The sequence below is a fragment of the Corvus kubaryi genome, unplaced genomic scaffold (genome assembly GCF_017639235.1).
Source record: "Corvus kubaryi isolate FWS band 111438036 unplaced genomic scaffold, C.kubaryi_AGA036_p1.0 71, whole genome shotgun sequence".
Lineage (NCBI taxonomy): Eukaryota > Metazoa > Chordata > Aves > Passeriformes > Corvidae > Corvus > Corvus kubaryi.
Window position 1 is genome coordinate 14,167,947 of NW_024582059.1, and position 16,130 is coordinate 14,184,076.

General features: G+C 42.7%; 1 long non-coding RNA gene across 2 annotated transcripts in view; it reads right to left on the bottom strand.

The window, feature by feature from the left end:
* Positions 1-1,698: 1,698 nt before the first annotated feature.
* Positions 1,699-16,130, bottom strand: part of LOC121675044 — a 50,277-nt gene continuing 35,845 nt past the window's right edge. Inside the window, exons 3-6 of one of the 2 annotated variants that reach the window (XR_006019948.1) lie at positions 12,090-12,207; positions 6,222-6,310; positions 4,987-5,023; positions 1,699-1,848 (exon numbers count right to left, since the gene is read on the bottom strand). This is a non-coding gene — a long non-coding RNA (uncharacterized LOC121675044). Of the gene's footprint in view, positions 1,849-4,602; positions 5,024-6,221; positions 6,311-12,089; positions 12,208-16,130 lie in introns of those variants that run through there. The other variant, XR_006019947.1, reaches the window with a different exon arrangement.

Consider the following 16,130-nt stretch of genomic DNA (forward strand, 5'->3'; position numbering starts at 1 on the left):
AATTAATAACATCCATTATTTTTAATCATATGTACAGTTGAAATGAATAATCAGGAAAATAAACAAGACATTTTATGCGAACCTAAAACTAAAGGGATGTGAAAACACTATAAATTACACTCAGTTGTCCACTCAGAGTTTAATATTGCATTTTTGCAGACAAGAAAGTATTCTGCAGGCAGGCCAGACAGCCAGGAACCAGTGAACAGCGTAACATAAAGCAAATGCCTGTTCAACTCTTCCAAACCTACACCCTTGATGCCTCCCTCACTCCAGGATAATGTGGGCATTTGGCACCTTACTTCCAGGTATGTATGAGACATAACTGGATTGGGGTATTATTAATGCTAAAAAGCATCAGTAATAACATTTCTTCCTTTAGCCTCAACAGCTGTTCCTTTACCACCTCACTGTCCATGTCTGTTCAGATCTTTAGCATGACACTGTTTCTCACTCACAGGAGGGACAGTGCAGCCAGTGTCTCCACAGACTTTGGCAACAGCACATCCTGGGATCAAGCTCAGCTGTCAGCACAAGCAACCCATGAAACTTCACACAACAGCTCTCAGCAATGCAGGCAGGAAACCGGCCTGGCTTAAAGCAAGAGGTCTCCTGCCAGATTGTCATACACATCAGTTGATTCTTCCAACCATGGTCCCTTCCAGTTATGAAACAGCTTCAAAATCCCAACTTGTTTTGGATTTTAAGACTGCAAGACTAATGCACAGCAAGTAAGACAGTGTACTTCTCACCCTTGTTTCAAAACTCTGAAAACATAGCTCATGCTAAGCACTACCTTCATAAATACATAAATGCACCTTTTGGTCTCTAAGATCTCTTCTTGGAAGGAGGACTTCCGTTCAGGTTTTAAGAACAAAGTGGCAGTTGGGAAGTCAAGCAAAAAATAGACCTCTTAACCGATGAAGTTATTTTCAACAATAGAACTACAATTTTGGTGTTCATTATAGGCCACCTTAAAGGTTTTGCAGGAGCCTTTGCTTGATATTAAATCCTCCAGTGAAAGTTAGGACAGCCATTTGTAAAATGAAGGGATTGTCTTTTCTGAATCAAGCTTTGCTGCTGTCAAAAGCTCCCTGTTTGTGTCATCTGAAACACATGTCCTGTTTTAATTGTGGAATAAATAATACAGCTTTTGGTCGGCAGACAGGTTGCACCTTCCAAAGTTTGACTGCCCCAAAGCTTCAGCAGCTATGATATTCCACAGCCTCAGCAAAGGGACAGGGAAATATAGGTCACACAGGACATTTTTTGAGATCTGTACTTTTACCTTCTCCTCACATAACATTCTATGGGACAGAGAAAGATCAGGCACAGAAGTGAGCACTGCATGCTCATAAAAAGCCCTTTTTCCCAGCTGACGAATTGAAGTACCACACACTGAGATGAGGTTTGCTGGTTGTGCCACACAGACCTTTCCAAACTTGATCAAAGCTACCAAAAATCCCAGCTGCTCCCATAAGAAGACTTTCCATGCTAGAAATTGCAGAAATTCCCAAAAGGAGAATTTGACTCCTGGGCCGCTGGAAAGGACAAATTAAGGCTAATTTACATTACCTTGCCAGTTTAACACACCTGAGGTCAGAGGAACAGTTTCACCAAAGAATATTGCCCACAAGTTGACAAGGCAAACGCTGTGACAACAGTGGCCAGGCTATCCCACATTAGCAATAAAAGGGCCTCTTATCTCCTGCAGTATTTCACGTCTGCATTCCACCAGAAAGGTGATCATCCTGTTCTCATACACCTGTTGGTCCAGCACACAACGTTATGAGGGGCAGTGGTCATGAAGTCTGTGACCTGTTCTTGGTGGAAGGAAGTCTTCACCATCTGGAGAGGTGTAGAAACCAGAGGAAGAAGAATAAACCTAAGTCTTTCTCCAGTTCATCAAATACACAACAGGACTGTTGGTTTGGCCACTTAAAGGATGACAGAAGACACATTCCCTTTACTGTGAGTACAGAGGCTTCATCTCTCATGCAGCTAAAGGATTTAGATGCCTTTCCCCTCATGTTTTCTTATTTGCAAAACTTGTGCCCTAACAACACTAAGTGAGCTCATGAATATCAGTGCTGCCCTGAGAGTGTATGGAGATGATGGAGCACCCAATTTCAGAGCCTTATGTGGATTGCTGTATGGGACATGTACAGTCAAGATACACAGACAGGTATATGTTAACCCAAAAACACCTCAGGCTCACAAGTCCATTCTGCACAGCTCGGCTTCTGAAACTAGCTGCTTAACTCAAGGAAAGAGCCTTTAAGGCCTGGTACAGACTAGGACTGAATCTCTCACAGTTGAGACATCCCAGGCTGACTCTCACAGAGCCCAGGGCAGCCACCCATGCTCTCCAGGGTGCAGCACACCCAAGCCCTTGCCTGCACCCGTGAGAATGCAAATATGGTTATTTGTACACCCAAATGACATCTTGAGCCAAGCCCAAGAGCTAAGAAACTGTTGGCATTGGACACTTCACAGCTGTTAGGGAAGCAGAGACTTGACCTGCAGTTATCTACAGCATGCCCATCTCCTTCAAACCTCAATCCATCAGAAGTTTTCGGGTGCAGGAAGCGTCACAGAACCTTGCATGGCTGCAACCCGACAACAGCACCCTACAGCGCTTACACCCGAACCTAAGCTACAGGCCAGCCCCAAACAATCTCATGATTGGAAACAAACCAAAAGCAGACCCCATACATACATCAGCCTCGAAGATGAAGCCCAGGTCCCTAAGCAGCCAAGCAGGAGAAGCAAGATCAGATTGTGCTCCTCAGCTGGAGCTTAAATAGCAGTGGGTGGACCCAGCTCAGGACGATTAAGGGGTCTAAGGGCTTGCAAGAGCCCTGCAGGGCTGCTGCCCTTTGCTGCCTGAGAGCAGGTGGTCTCTCTGGGAGAAACAGTGAAATCAGAGCATGTTTGGACAAAAATCCCTGGCTTTTTTGGAGTATCTTTTCACATATTGCTTGAACAGTTCTGGGAGAGACAGCCAGCTCCCAAGACATCTTTGCTTCCCAAAACACAACAGTCAGTGAGGAGATCTTCCAAAGTCAAGAGAATTAGTCACTGCCCCGAATTGGGGAGGAGGGATGAAAACGGAACGTTTTGATTGTGATTGGAAGGGTTTTGTTTAAATCCATGTCCATTCAGTCTACGAAGTAACAGCACTAGCACAGCAGGGTGGCAGATGTGACACTGCGGTGTTGCAAAAGAACTATCCCTCTCCTCAAGAAATGCGTGCAAGCAAGAGAGAGGCAGCAGCTGGGAGCAGAGGCTGGTGGCTGCAGAAACCCTGCAGTCCCCCAGACAACTCCAGGGAAAGGAGTCTGCCCAGACTAAGTTTTATCAGCTGTAATGCTAGGCTGGGTGATAGTCTGCCAGCTTGGAAGGGCTCTGGCCTTTGTTCACCTCTGGATTCCTCCTTTACCACTGGCTGGGGCTGGGGCTTGGCTTCTGTGCATGGGACTTCCCTTTTTTCCTGGCACTTGATCCAGCTAAGCAGTGCAGGAGGCTTTGTGTCTGTCCTTCAGGCACACTGAAAGAAGCAGATAACAATGTGTGTGTCCTCCATACATCCACCCTCAAGTGCACAAACCTGACTATAGAAAAAGAGAACATGATGTTAGGGAGATCTCTGGGCTTCTCTTTGTTTTGATCTTTCTCTTTGCTCAATATTTTTCACTTTTGAGCACCCAGCCCTGTGCTCTCCAGTGAAATTGCAGTTCTCAACATGTCTATGTGCTCCCCAAGCAGCTCTGACAACTTCAGTGCCTGATCCAGTGCTGCTGTCAGTATATTTGCCCCTGAGGAAAACTTCTGGTCTGCCCTCGATGTGGAAATGGATCATTATGGTTGCTTTTACTCCATTTTTTCTCTCAGAAACATCACTTCCCAGATACGAAGGCATTATGTGGCACCCACTGAGCTGAGCAGCCCTTGGAATGGGGGAGGCAACAACCTGGCTGGAACCAGACTAGCTGGTCCAGCCCAGGGCACTGACACCTCTTTTAAATCCTGTTTTCCAAGCATGGACTCAGCAGGGGCTGTTTTGGGGCTGCAAAACCCCAGCTCATCTGACTGTAGGAAAGGAGGGCAAATCATGGGTTTAGGGCTCCAAAGGAAGACATGTGTCCTTGGGCCTCAAGACCAAGAGTCATCAGACCCAGAGACTTAGTCCTGTGTTTTCCGTGCTTGAAAATAGAGACAAAGTTTTGGGTTATCCAGACTTGAAAACAGGCTGAGGAGGTTGATTTGGGGGCTCTAAAACAAATAAAAAAAAGGCTTGTGTGTTTGGGGCTGGGAAAAGGGTTCCTGGGGGTGGGCTGGCGTTTGGAGTGGAGACCAAGTCCTGTGTGTTTGGGCTTGGAAACGGAGATTGACTCATCTGCTTCTGAGGAGGGGGGCAGGAGCGGGAGGGAAGGTGTTGGGTTCCAGGCAGGCAGGAGGTGGGCAGGTGACAGAGACCCCTGTCTGAGGCGGGGGTTCAGTCATGTTGGTCCCCAAAGTCTGAGACACCAGCATGAATCAGGCTGAACTCAGCATCTGAAGGAGTCTCCGGGGGAAAAGACATTTTTCACACTGTTTTTGTGTGTCCAAGTCTTTATTCATTGTGTGTCCAACAGCTGGAATAGTCATTAAGTCATTAGTTCATATTTAGAAAATGTACAATTATGGCAGTTCATATTCCTAGGACAATGACTGATTTATGACCTTGTCAAAACCCACACTGCTATGAGCAGAAGTTTTAATTAGCTTAAGGACAGGTGGGGCTGTCCCTGGCCAGGAGCAGAGCAGGCAGCAGCATTGTCCTCTGCACAAGCAGCCTGGCTCCTTCCTCAGAGACTCAGGGAACCCTGGGCAAGTCTCTCCCCAGCTCCTTTCAGGGGTAGAAATGATGTGTCCTAGCACATCCATGGTTCCTGCTTGGCAATTTGTGGGGGCAGTGTCACTGGCCCAGTTATCCTCACTCACCACAGATGAACCCAAGACTGAACCAGCTCCTCCACCCCTGGAAAAGAAGGCACTTTTTCAGGAAGCAGCCAGACAGTATCTTCAAGTTTATATGTTATACAATATTTTCTGTGCTTGTTATCTAATTATTAAGTGTTTAATAATCAGACAATATTTATAAATTAGTAATTAATTATTATTTAAATACTTGTAAATTGATTATTAAACGTATACTCAATATTAAACTATGATACTTATAATCAAGTGATAGCAGCAATTTATTCACAACAATGTCAAAAGGCCCTGTGGCACCAGAGCAAGCAGGAGCTGCATTCCCACCCCCATGAAGGTGGTTGGAGCCAGGCAGGATCACATAGTGCACTGGCAGTTCCCCAGCTCAGCCTTTTGCCTCTCCATCAGGCATATATGCAAAATATGCAGGAATATGAGTGGTGTGTTTCATTTTTATAGGTACTGTTGCCCTTACCAGTGGGACTTTCCAGTACCATTAAAATTAATAAGATTAGCGAAGCAACGAGGAATAGCAGTAGTTCTGTTACTTCTCAGCTGTTCAGTTTACAGTTTCGCATTTAGCAAACTGAAAAGTTGACTTGAACCAAGACTGCTGGGTAGTGTAAGATATTGGTGCAACACAATATAGAAACTTTAGGGAGGTGTGACAAATGCCAATCAAATCATTACTCAGCTACAGAATGAACTGCTACAGCATTTTTTACAGGTATAACTAAGAGGGTGAAACTGGATATGCAAGTAGAATACGAGAGCTCCTCTGCTAATTCTAATTAGTAGTGATGGCCTGCTGCAGAGGCTAATCACAATAATGAGAACCAGATAACAGCCCAGGAAGCCCAGCTAAAAAGTAGAAAAAGACTGCAAGTTCAAAAAACTAATACTATTTTTAATTGGGAAACTCCCTCCAACACCACAAAACAGCTTCCCAAATCATGAAACAAATGAAGACACCGACAAAGAGTTCAAATTTCAGGAAGAGATGGTCTTACAAAGTGATTCAGTAAGTCTCCATCAACTGCTACGAGAATGCTCTAAAACCGAGCACTTTCCATAACCTTGGTGGGGTTCTCTGGTTTGTTGCAGAGGATTACACTCTACAAGACAATATATGAAAAGAAGCAGCTGAACCTAGTCCTTACAAGCTATTGAAGCTTATAAGGTACTATGAAGAAAACAAACTCTATCCTGGCCAAAACCAACGAAATAGTAGAGGATAATCATACCTCATCTATGACTGTGGCTTAACTGTTGCATCTGTTTCTTGAGGTTGACACTATTACACAAGATTGTAAATCTTGGGTTAAAACCTTTCCTGTGAAGGAAAAAAGATGGCAAAAATCTGAGTCTAAATGTAGCAACTACAACTTAAAAGCATAAATGTTATCTCTTTGTTGTTATAGACGAGATGAAACCACGAAATAACAAGCTGGTGAACAGTTTTTTGAGAATAATATCTAATAAACTGAATAAAATAAATAACCCACTAGTGACTATGCTGTTAACATCCAGCTCCTGTGGAGGAAGATGTTCTAGGCTGGGTAGGTAAGGTAGTCATTAACACCAGTTTCATGTTATTTTTAAATGTCTTCCATAAATATCACAGGAGAGCAAGTAGTTCATTCCCCCACTAAAGTACTAAGAGGTACTTGCTGCCTAATTTAACTATTTCAATTACATATTTATATGAGGAAGAAAAAGCACAACACTTAGTTCATGACCATGACTGAAGTTATAGGAAAGAAGAAAATAAGGTGTAAATTCAAGGGTGTCTCAGAGTCCACAAAAGAGAAACTGTTTTTTGCCCACTGTTAAATATGATGAAAATGACCTGATCATAAGTATATTTATGCACAAATTGTAAAGAATGTATATAAGTTTCTCTAGATATAATTATAGGTACTAGCAAATGATACTTGATTTGGAAGAAACAAGTAATTCAATTAAGACCAAATGTTTCCCACATGCAATCTGGTAAAGTATAATTTGCTATCATTAAGCTGTCTTTGCAACTTCAGATGTGAGAACTATACTTTCATGGCTTTCAGAAAAATATTACAGAAATTAATGGTCCTTAAATAGGTAAAAGGAGTAGGTAAAAACAGATTAAAAGCAATACTTGGCAGACAGAAGAGATTCCTCAATTAGAGATGTCAAAAAACCTAAATGTGTAGTATGTGGGCATGTAACTTTATGGGAATGTGTTATGAAATGACTAACAAGGAGATTGTACAAATATGAAATTATTCTATTCCTTTTCAGTATGCTGGCTGTTTTTTTCCCATCCTTTGAGCTAGATAGTGGCTAAAATATGTAGCGTGTCATCTTTGCAGTAGGATCTGTTTGAAGTTGCCACCCACGCCGTACCCTGTGTGGGTAGAGAAGAGACTCCACCAGTGACTGAACCTGTGGGAATCTGTGAACAGAAGGCGAACAGCCAGCACTGTACCCTCGGGGATAAAACAAGTTACTCTGGGTTATCCACTGCACCAAAGCGTTGGTCTGTGCAGTCTGTCAGCAACAAGGCATGGTAACTTCCCAACAACACGACTTGTTCAGGCCTCTCAGCTCCACAGCTGTTGCCTGTGGCCTTGTAGCCTGCTGTAAACTGTGAGTAACATCGGCCAGCTGTGAAGTATGTGTCGATGGCTGTGTTTCTGCATCCTGGCTACTGTGTGAGCACAGTGTGAGCTTCCATGCCAGTGGTGGGCAGGAGCAGGTTAGTGGGTGGGCAGCAAGGCTGGGTGTTGTCAGAGCGTGCCGTGTTAGGCACATTCCCACTGATGAGCTGTGCTGGGCTCTGACCTGCGCCGCTCCCCTCGGGGTCTCAACACCTTGCGCTGACAGGTACTGAAGGCTGCACCTGCTGTCCTTCCTGTAAGGACTGCCCTTTTTTCCACATCTGGGCTGGCATTATGAGTTTAGACCCTTGTGCTAGGCAGCAAACAGAACTTAAAAGATACCCAAGTAGCTAATAGTCACTTAGGTAGCCAGTAAGTACTCCCCAGCAAGGCACCTGCACAAAGCTTAACAACCAATTACTGCTTCGACTTCTCTTCTGATAAAGCACTCTCCCTCCAGTCTGCAAGATTAGCCTTGTGGGTGAGAGAAAACAATAGGGAGGTTGAGCAGGGCCTGATGAAACTAGGATGCTTTTCAAAAGTCTGAGTACTTGACTTTCAATCTACAAAGATCCCTTTAACAGCAAGTGTTCAGGTCTGGTTTGTAAGCCTAAAGCCGGAATGATATAGTTGGAGGAACCTGAGTATGGTTGGCACAGGTTACAGGTTAGAAAACACTAAATCAAAACCTTCCGCTTAAAGAGTATTGGATACACTGAATCCACAGCAGCCCAGAAACTCAAAGGAAGGCCTGATGCTGACCAAAAATCCCACATAATTCAAGATTTCTCCTGCCAGGGCCAAGATTACCCAGTAGCCCTGACAAACATGAAATGAAGAAGGACTTCCTCCTGTCTGAGTCTCAACAAATTTCTTTTAGGAGTGCGGATGAACTGTAAGGAAACTGCAACAAAACCAATGAAAACAAAACAAAAAAACCTTCACCTGCAAAATGCCTATTTTGGATATAATCAAAGTACTAAAAATGAGAATTTCTACAGGCTCTTTTCTCAGGAGCACCCTTCATCTTTCTGCATACAAAGGACAATCTTCAAACTCCCAGGGTCAGGAAAACTTCCTGAAGACTTTTGCATATAAAAATGCTTCTCAAGTTTATTTGAAAAGGAAGTGTCAAGAATATTTCAAAACAGGCTGTTGGTTATTAGAGCAACTGTCAACATTTTTGAATTCCATTTTTTTTGGCAGCCCCATGACTGCTACTGATCCAGGTTTCTTTCTTGGTAAAAGATACCCATTAACTGAAGCCTGAAGATGAACATCAGCTTCCTAGGAAGGTTCAGCAGATGGAGTGGTGGACATAGATACTGCCTGTCAAACTGCAGATAACTTCATGGTGACCTCTTCCCATATTTCGCTTTGAGGATCTCAAAAAACTAAAACTAGAGTTCAGGTTAAAATGTATGAAGTATTAAGACTAAGATATTTTGGCTGAAACTCCTGTTCATCACATGGACTTTCCAGTACTCCTCTCACTTGGGCTGTATTCAGTCAGATTCTACCTACTTTCAAGCGTATTTAGCATAGGTATTTCAGCTTCAAGAAGTAGTTGAAATTCTATCTATTCACGCTATCAAATACATGCAAGTGTTTTATATTCATTCTTTGAGACACATCCATCACCCTGTCTTCATAGTAGATCTTTTTTGGGCCAAACCACCAGCAAGATTTCTTTTCTTATTCTTAATACCTTACAATAATACCCCCAAAGAATAACTCAAGGAGCTAATCAGAACCTTATCTCTTAAATGTTTACTGTTATTAGGCTTAGCTATTCCTCCCCTCCCCCCAAAATCTCAGTAGATATCTTGTCATAACAAAGATCTCCAAAGTTACTGATGTCATTCTTCAAAACCTAGGAAACCTGAATTTTTTTAGTGCCTCTTGCACTGCCAAAGAAGATAAAAGTCTCTGAAAAACTGTGCCCCACCAAAATGCTCTAGGAAGCAGCAGTGAGGCAAGAGGCTGGTGAAGAGATGCTAATTACAGCCCTACAAACACGTTCACTGGGAGCATACCAAGTGGACTGGAAGGCTGTAGAATAAGGATCTTGGCAGCCAAGAGGGAAGCAGAGAGTAGTTTGCCTGGGAGCCACACCTGCTGAAAGCTTACTGGAGCTTCAAGGAAAATCCAGGAATATCAATATTCTCTACTCTCTCTGTGAGAAGAAGAAATGGGACCTCTGTCTGCTACAGCAGAGACAACAAAAATATAACATCCACAAGCCTTTATCACAGCCTTTAGAACAAAGGACCTCTCCCAAACAAAGGAAGATGGGGCAGAAACAAGTGAAGAGGTGATCCTAAGCCCCAAAATGGAACATGCTACTGGGAAGTCCTCCCAGCTTAGAAAGCTGTTCTGCAGTGAGGTGCCTGCCACAATAAAAAGATAATCACACCCAATCAACTGGTGAAACAAAGGAGAGTCACCCCATGCAGAACAGAAGTGAGGACCTGGCTCACAGCACAGTTAGGATTGGTGCACATCTTGAATTACTTGCACTGTCTCTGAGGTAAAAGGGGGCCATGTAATTGCAGGTGCTGATAAACCCCATTGATGATTACAGCTCCCTCATGAGGGGAAAAGGAGGGGCAGGGACTGATCACTTCTCTGTGGTGACCAGTGACAAGACCCGGGAGAATGGCCTGAAGTTGTGTTGGGGGTGGTTTAGGTTGGGTATTAGGAAAAGATTTTTCACCCATAGGGTGTTTGGGCACTGGAACAGGGAAGTGCTCACAGCACCAAGCCTGACAGAGTTCAAGAAGCGTTTGGACAATGTTCTCAGTCACATGGTGTGATTCTTGGGGATGGTCCTGAGCAGGGTCAGGGGTTGGACTTGATGATCCTGATGGGCCCCTTCAAACTCAGCATATTGTATGGTTCTATGAGCTAACCCCTTAAGCAGACTACAGACCAAAGACAGAAAAGTTCCTGCCCAGACAGGCAGTGGGCTACCTCTCCAGAAAGACGTGGTTGCCTCCCACAGGTTGTATTTCCTATCTTCCAGCCCTGTGACAGTGGGCATCCAGGTTTAGGCAAAATGAATGTCTAAACCATTTCTAGGTATTACCCAGTGCAGGGCATATGCAGAATCACAAGGTAAGGTGTTTGTAGTAGTCCAACTCTGTGGTTTCCCCTTCTGCAAAAAAAACCCGAAACGCCACACTCTCATGTTGAAGAATACAAGTCAGGATATATTTTTGACTACTCTCCCTACTCTCCCATGTGTACATACACAGGCATTACCAATTTACTGTGTAATTAGGTAGGTCATCTCACTTGTCTACACCAATTATTTTTGCTTCTGTTTTTGTGCACCACTTTAAAACCCTTCCTTGACTTTGCTGTGTGAGAAATGACACAGAAGGAATTTGTCATGATTTGCTCTTTCTGGAGGGATGCCTCTGTGTCTTCTGGTTTACAAAGGCAACTGTTTTCCGGTGTGAGAGACCTGAACAAGGTGTTGAACTTTGATGACAGGCTGCTACAATGAGCATATGACTTGTAGGGTATCATGGCAGTTTAATTCTCAAAGTTGAGGGGATTTTCTTGTTAGCAAAACTTGCTTTCTTGTCTGACATGCGGGTTCTATTGACTTGCTGCGAAAGACATTGAGTTGTACTCTCAGAAGGACTTATGCTTTACTGGCAGAATTTTTTTCATTTCATGATTTAAGTGTCTAAATTCTGCTTTTGAAGTGATTTAGGCCAGAGTCAGGGAAGTATTTCAGAATCCAAAATTATAATGTAGCTCAGTAGAGGGATTATCAAAACAGGTCCTAAATGCTTTCAAATCTGCACCATGAGACCATTTTGAAGAAATGGACTTGCCAACAGCCTTGAGTTCCCTATGGTTTTCAAAAATTCAAGAGTTCCTAACTGAGGAAGAGGTTACTTGAATATAAAATTAATTTCAAAGCACTGAAAAAACCACAAACTTCCTCTAGAAACAGCAGAATATGGTTGTGATTTGAAAAGAGGGGGGGGCAAATGAGGTTTATTTTTTTATACAAATATGAGTACTTTAACACAAAATATAAATGAATCTCTTTAAAACAGATAATCCAGCCTCTATTAGTCACTTCTCTGAGTGGTCGAAGAGTCAGCAAAACCATGCCCATGTATTTTTAGCCCCCCTGGGATTAATTCCCAGGCAGGTCTTTGTTTACAGTGCTATATTTACAGGGAACAGCCATATGGAATAGGGATATTCCTCCTGACAGCTGCTCTGCTTTCCTCAAAGCAACAGAGGGAGGGACTGCTTTGAAATAACGCCTCCCACATTTCCATCTCGCTCCGAATTCCGTCACAGGTGCAAAGGCATCACCTACCCCAGTGCTTCTCACAGCTCACAGCTGGGGGCACGTGTTGCTGTGTCTTGCTAGGAATGCCCCAGACACAGACCTCAGCTCCCACCCCTGGGGAGGCATGGTCTAGATCTTGGCCCATCACTCACCTCTCAGTACTAGGAGGTGTAAACAATGCACACGTGTGTCCCTCCACTCATCTGAGGGAAGCCACTGGTTTCAAGGTGTGTTTGTTGGCCTGCCCATCATTTAGAACACTGTCATTTCCTAGGGCAGAAGACAAAAACAAAATATTAGTGATAAACATGGTATCTTCTGAAACTGCTGATCTTCATTCTACATATCTGAATTTTTAAAAACAACTGCTATTTGCTCTTCCCCAAATTCCTGTTAAGCTCTTATCTCTGAGCCCCCTTTGATCTCATTTGCAGGCTTGGTGTACAGGAAGGGCTTCTTTCATTCTTTCCTCACTGCAAATACAAAGTCATTTCCTGAGAGGCAAAACTAGTCAGACCAGACTTTTGGAAGACCTCCCATCAATATTTTAGTCCTACACTGAAGAGTCCAGCTCTTGAATATAGTGTCTGGCAATTTCAGCTTCTCTTAAAGTGTTGGAGAAGAACCGACTAGCACACCAGCAATTTTTACACGACCTTTGCTAAAATACTGTCATTCACAGCTGTGCAGTGACAGTGTGGGTGGCTTACCACAGATATCATTAAGTGCTGGGGAACAGATGAGCATGACATGGGCCCTGTGGATATTGTCTTTTACCACTGCACTTTTCTATGCACGATTCAGGTGGTAGTAGTAAGCAAGGGTGAGGGCAGCTCAGGAGCTCTGGAGTCTTCTCATTAAATAAAGCAAGATGAGAACCAAAGCCTCCCTCTAAACTGTCCCTTTGTTGTGTCACCAGGAGGACAAGAGCCCTAGAGTGCCTTGCTCCTGGAGAGAAACCCGTGGAGCAGCACAATGACAGAAGTGCATGCAATTGCCTAAAGCGATACAGGGAGTCCAGACTGGTGGCTGATTTTTTTCTGCTGTTTTCACCCTACTTTTACTTCATCCTGGGGATACAGTGCAGAAACGTATCACCCACAATCACAGGATGTATTGCACATTTTAGAAAAAGCTTCCCAACAGAGGAATTTTTTCCTCCTATTTTGCCAAGATGAGCATTGCCAGCCAAATTTTCAATCTCGTTCTAAAAAGCCTGACATCTGACCCTGTTGAAAATTTAACAGGGTTTTTTTTTATCAAGTTATGCTGAACTGCATAATAGAGGGGACATTTTCAAAAGTTGCCATAGAAATGAGGAAAGAAAGCAAAAAATATAACAAAGAAAGATAACAGATGCCACTAGGGCATGCAAGGTCATAAAACCCTGTGCCCTATCCTGGTGAGCAGGATGGAGTGACCTAAGCCCTTACAGGACTCAGGTAACTCAAAGAAATACAGAAGAAACATCTGAAAATTCCTGAAAATCAAGAAGTGTGTTTGACTCTTCAGAAAACAGATCAATACTGCAAATATTCCCAGATTCAGCTGCCTTCAGTAAGGCTTCCCAGTACAGAATCCCTCAAAGAACATTAACTGTGATTTACCTGCCTGAAATACAGCTCTTTCCCTTGGTATAAATGGGCTTCAAAGGTATTTTTCCCGTTCAGGTGAACAGAAAAAATTTTTCTGAGCTGGCTACACGAGGAGGTTGAAGAGACCCTTCTCTTGTCAGCCAGGTCTAAATTTATGCTGGCCATAAAGTTTGTGAAGTGGCTCCTTCTCAAGCAATCCCTACAGGATAAATACTTAACATAAGACATGATTTCTAAGACCCTCTGCAGGTGACTTTGCAGATAATTGAAGTCATTCCTGCAAGGATTCACAAAACTTCTTGGTACTGGGGACTTCATATTCCCTCAAAGTCACCAAATCTGCAGGAGAAACATCTTGTTTCCTTTTTGTACTGTGCTGGGACCACTGCAGGCCACCAGCTTACAGGCATCTTTTTAAAAACTCTCAAGAAATGTCTTAGTCCTCTAGAGATATGAAGGGAAAGGTGTTTTCTGGGAGTAAGTATGAACTGTTGGCAGGTCTTCAGTCTGTTGGACGATTGGGTTGTGGAAAAAGGAGTGGGGAAAGCTTACTGCAAAAGGAGGAGCAGTCTATAGAAGCTCTGACTTCCATCACTGCACTTCCTTAACTGCTCTGGAGGGTACCAAGCACACCACTGGGATTTTGTAAAGGCATGTTTTCAGTGTCAGGGTCAAAAAGAGAGGCACTCTGTCAAACCAGTGGCAGCAGACACTAGAAATGAAGTTGGAAGAGGTGACCTGGTTTGGGCCTTTTGTGTGCAGAGATGTCTGGGTCTGCACTTCAGCCAGCATGGGGATGAGATGGAGGAGGATTACACTGAACCCCAGCAGATGCTGTGGGTTCCTCTCACCTAAGACAAAGAAATTAAAAGTAAGAAACAAACACCATTAGCGCTTTCCACTTCCACTGATATTAAGAGCAAATAAGCATGTATCATACTGGGTAAGAAAAACCATGGAAGGAGCAAGGGTTCAGAAGTCACCTGTATGTGTTTCTTGCCTCTAGTCTTAGTTTTTCTGACATTCTCCAGTTATTAGATTCTGTGCCCTACCACATTTCAGAAAAAGTTTTAAGCTATTCTAAATTTAACTTGAAAATTAAAGCACAGTAAAATGATGCTGAGAAATCCTAAGTATACTTTTGCTCCCAAATGTATTTCCCACAAGCAGATTTTACTGACTTAAAATACTCTATACATGAACTCTGGCTATGTGATTTCATAAATGCCCCCACAGATTGGTTTCAGTTTGTTTGTTTTTCTCATAAAGGACTGTGCTGCCACTGCCTTCATTTGAAGAGGATTTCAGCTATTCCAGTGCAGAGCTAACTCGAAAGCTGTTTTATGCTGATAGCAGAAGATCTGTAGTCTTCTGTGAGCTCACCTGCAATTCAGAAGAATGTCACATGCTCCTAGATAAGCACAAAGCAAACCATTTTTTTTGTATCAAAGAATGCTTTGGGAGAAAAGAATAGGTGATCTGGTAATACTACAGTATATTTTTTTTGGAAAAAGAACCTTTCAGTTTGTCTTTACTCCTTCTCACGTCAGTGAATGTCCAGGGAAGGAACAAGGTACAGGTGGGTAACAACCTAGACATCTCAAATTGGTATGTTGGGTTGGTTTTTTTTTGGTTGTTTTTGCTGGGTTTCTGTTTGATTTTTTTTTTGGTTGTTGTTTTGTTCTGTTTTGTTTTCTTTAAACAAATACTTCTGTCATTCAATTCCAAATGACTGTTCATTTCCAAATATTCCTTTTCATTTTTAAAACATCTTAAAACCTCAGTCAAACACCAAAGAGATAATAATAGAAAGAAGAATAATAATAATAAAAAAGAGAAAATTTGCTCTAAAATATCTTAGTTGACTAAGACTTTATATTTTGTCTTTATTTTGTATCAACCTAAAACAGAATTTTTCTTTTTAATCCTGAGTAGCATGGTATGGGTCTCTACCATTCTGATGTGTGACTACCTTTTCCAAGCAGAATTAGTTAAACAACCCACAGGATCACAACTTAATTAACACACTCTGTCAAAGTATGAGGAAATCATTACCCCACTAACAATTAGTTGCACATTTTTCCATCTGTCCTGTTTACTGTAAGTACAAGACAGGACCTGTTAACACATCTGTCTAAGCTGAACCCATCACAATAAATGTCCAGAGCTACATGCAAAAGAAGACTTAGTAACAAAGTATCTTATTTTGAGTCACTTTTGAGAGGTCCTAGTGACAAGCTGCTATCACGGCAGTTTCCCGAAGCTGAATCTGACATCTCTCTCTTGTCTAAACCACTGGGATTTTTAGGTACTAAAAATTGATGGACAATTAAGAATAAAAAACCAGAAACATAATATTTGGTAGTACTTTCATAATCATACAGCGAGACTGAGCTTTAAAAGGCCAAAATTTATCTGCAGAGAACAACAAAAAATGCTGGCTGAATTTTTAGAGAAGCCTAATGAAAGTGAGAAAGCTCTTGCCCTCAGGAGAGGGAGCAAAAGGGTTCTTAGCAAGAAGAGGATGAGCCAACCTCAGTTGAGCAGAAAACATTTTGCTGCTTGCATTTTGCACTGGAACTTTATTACATTGACAGG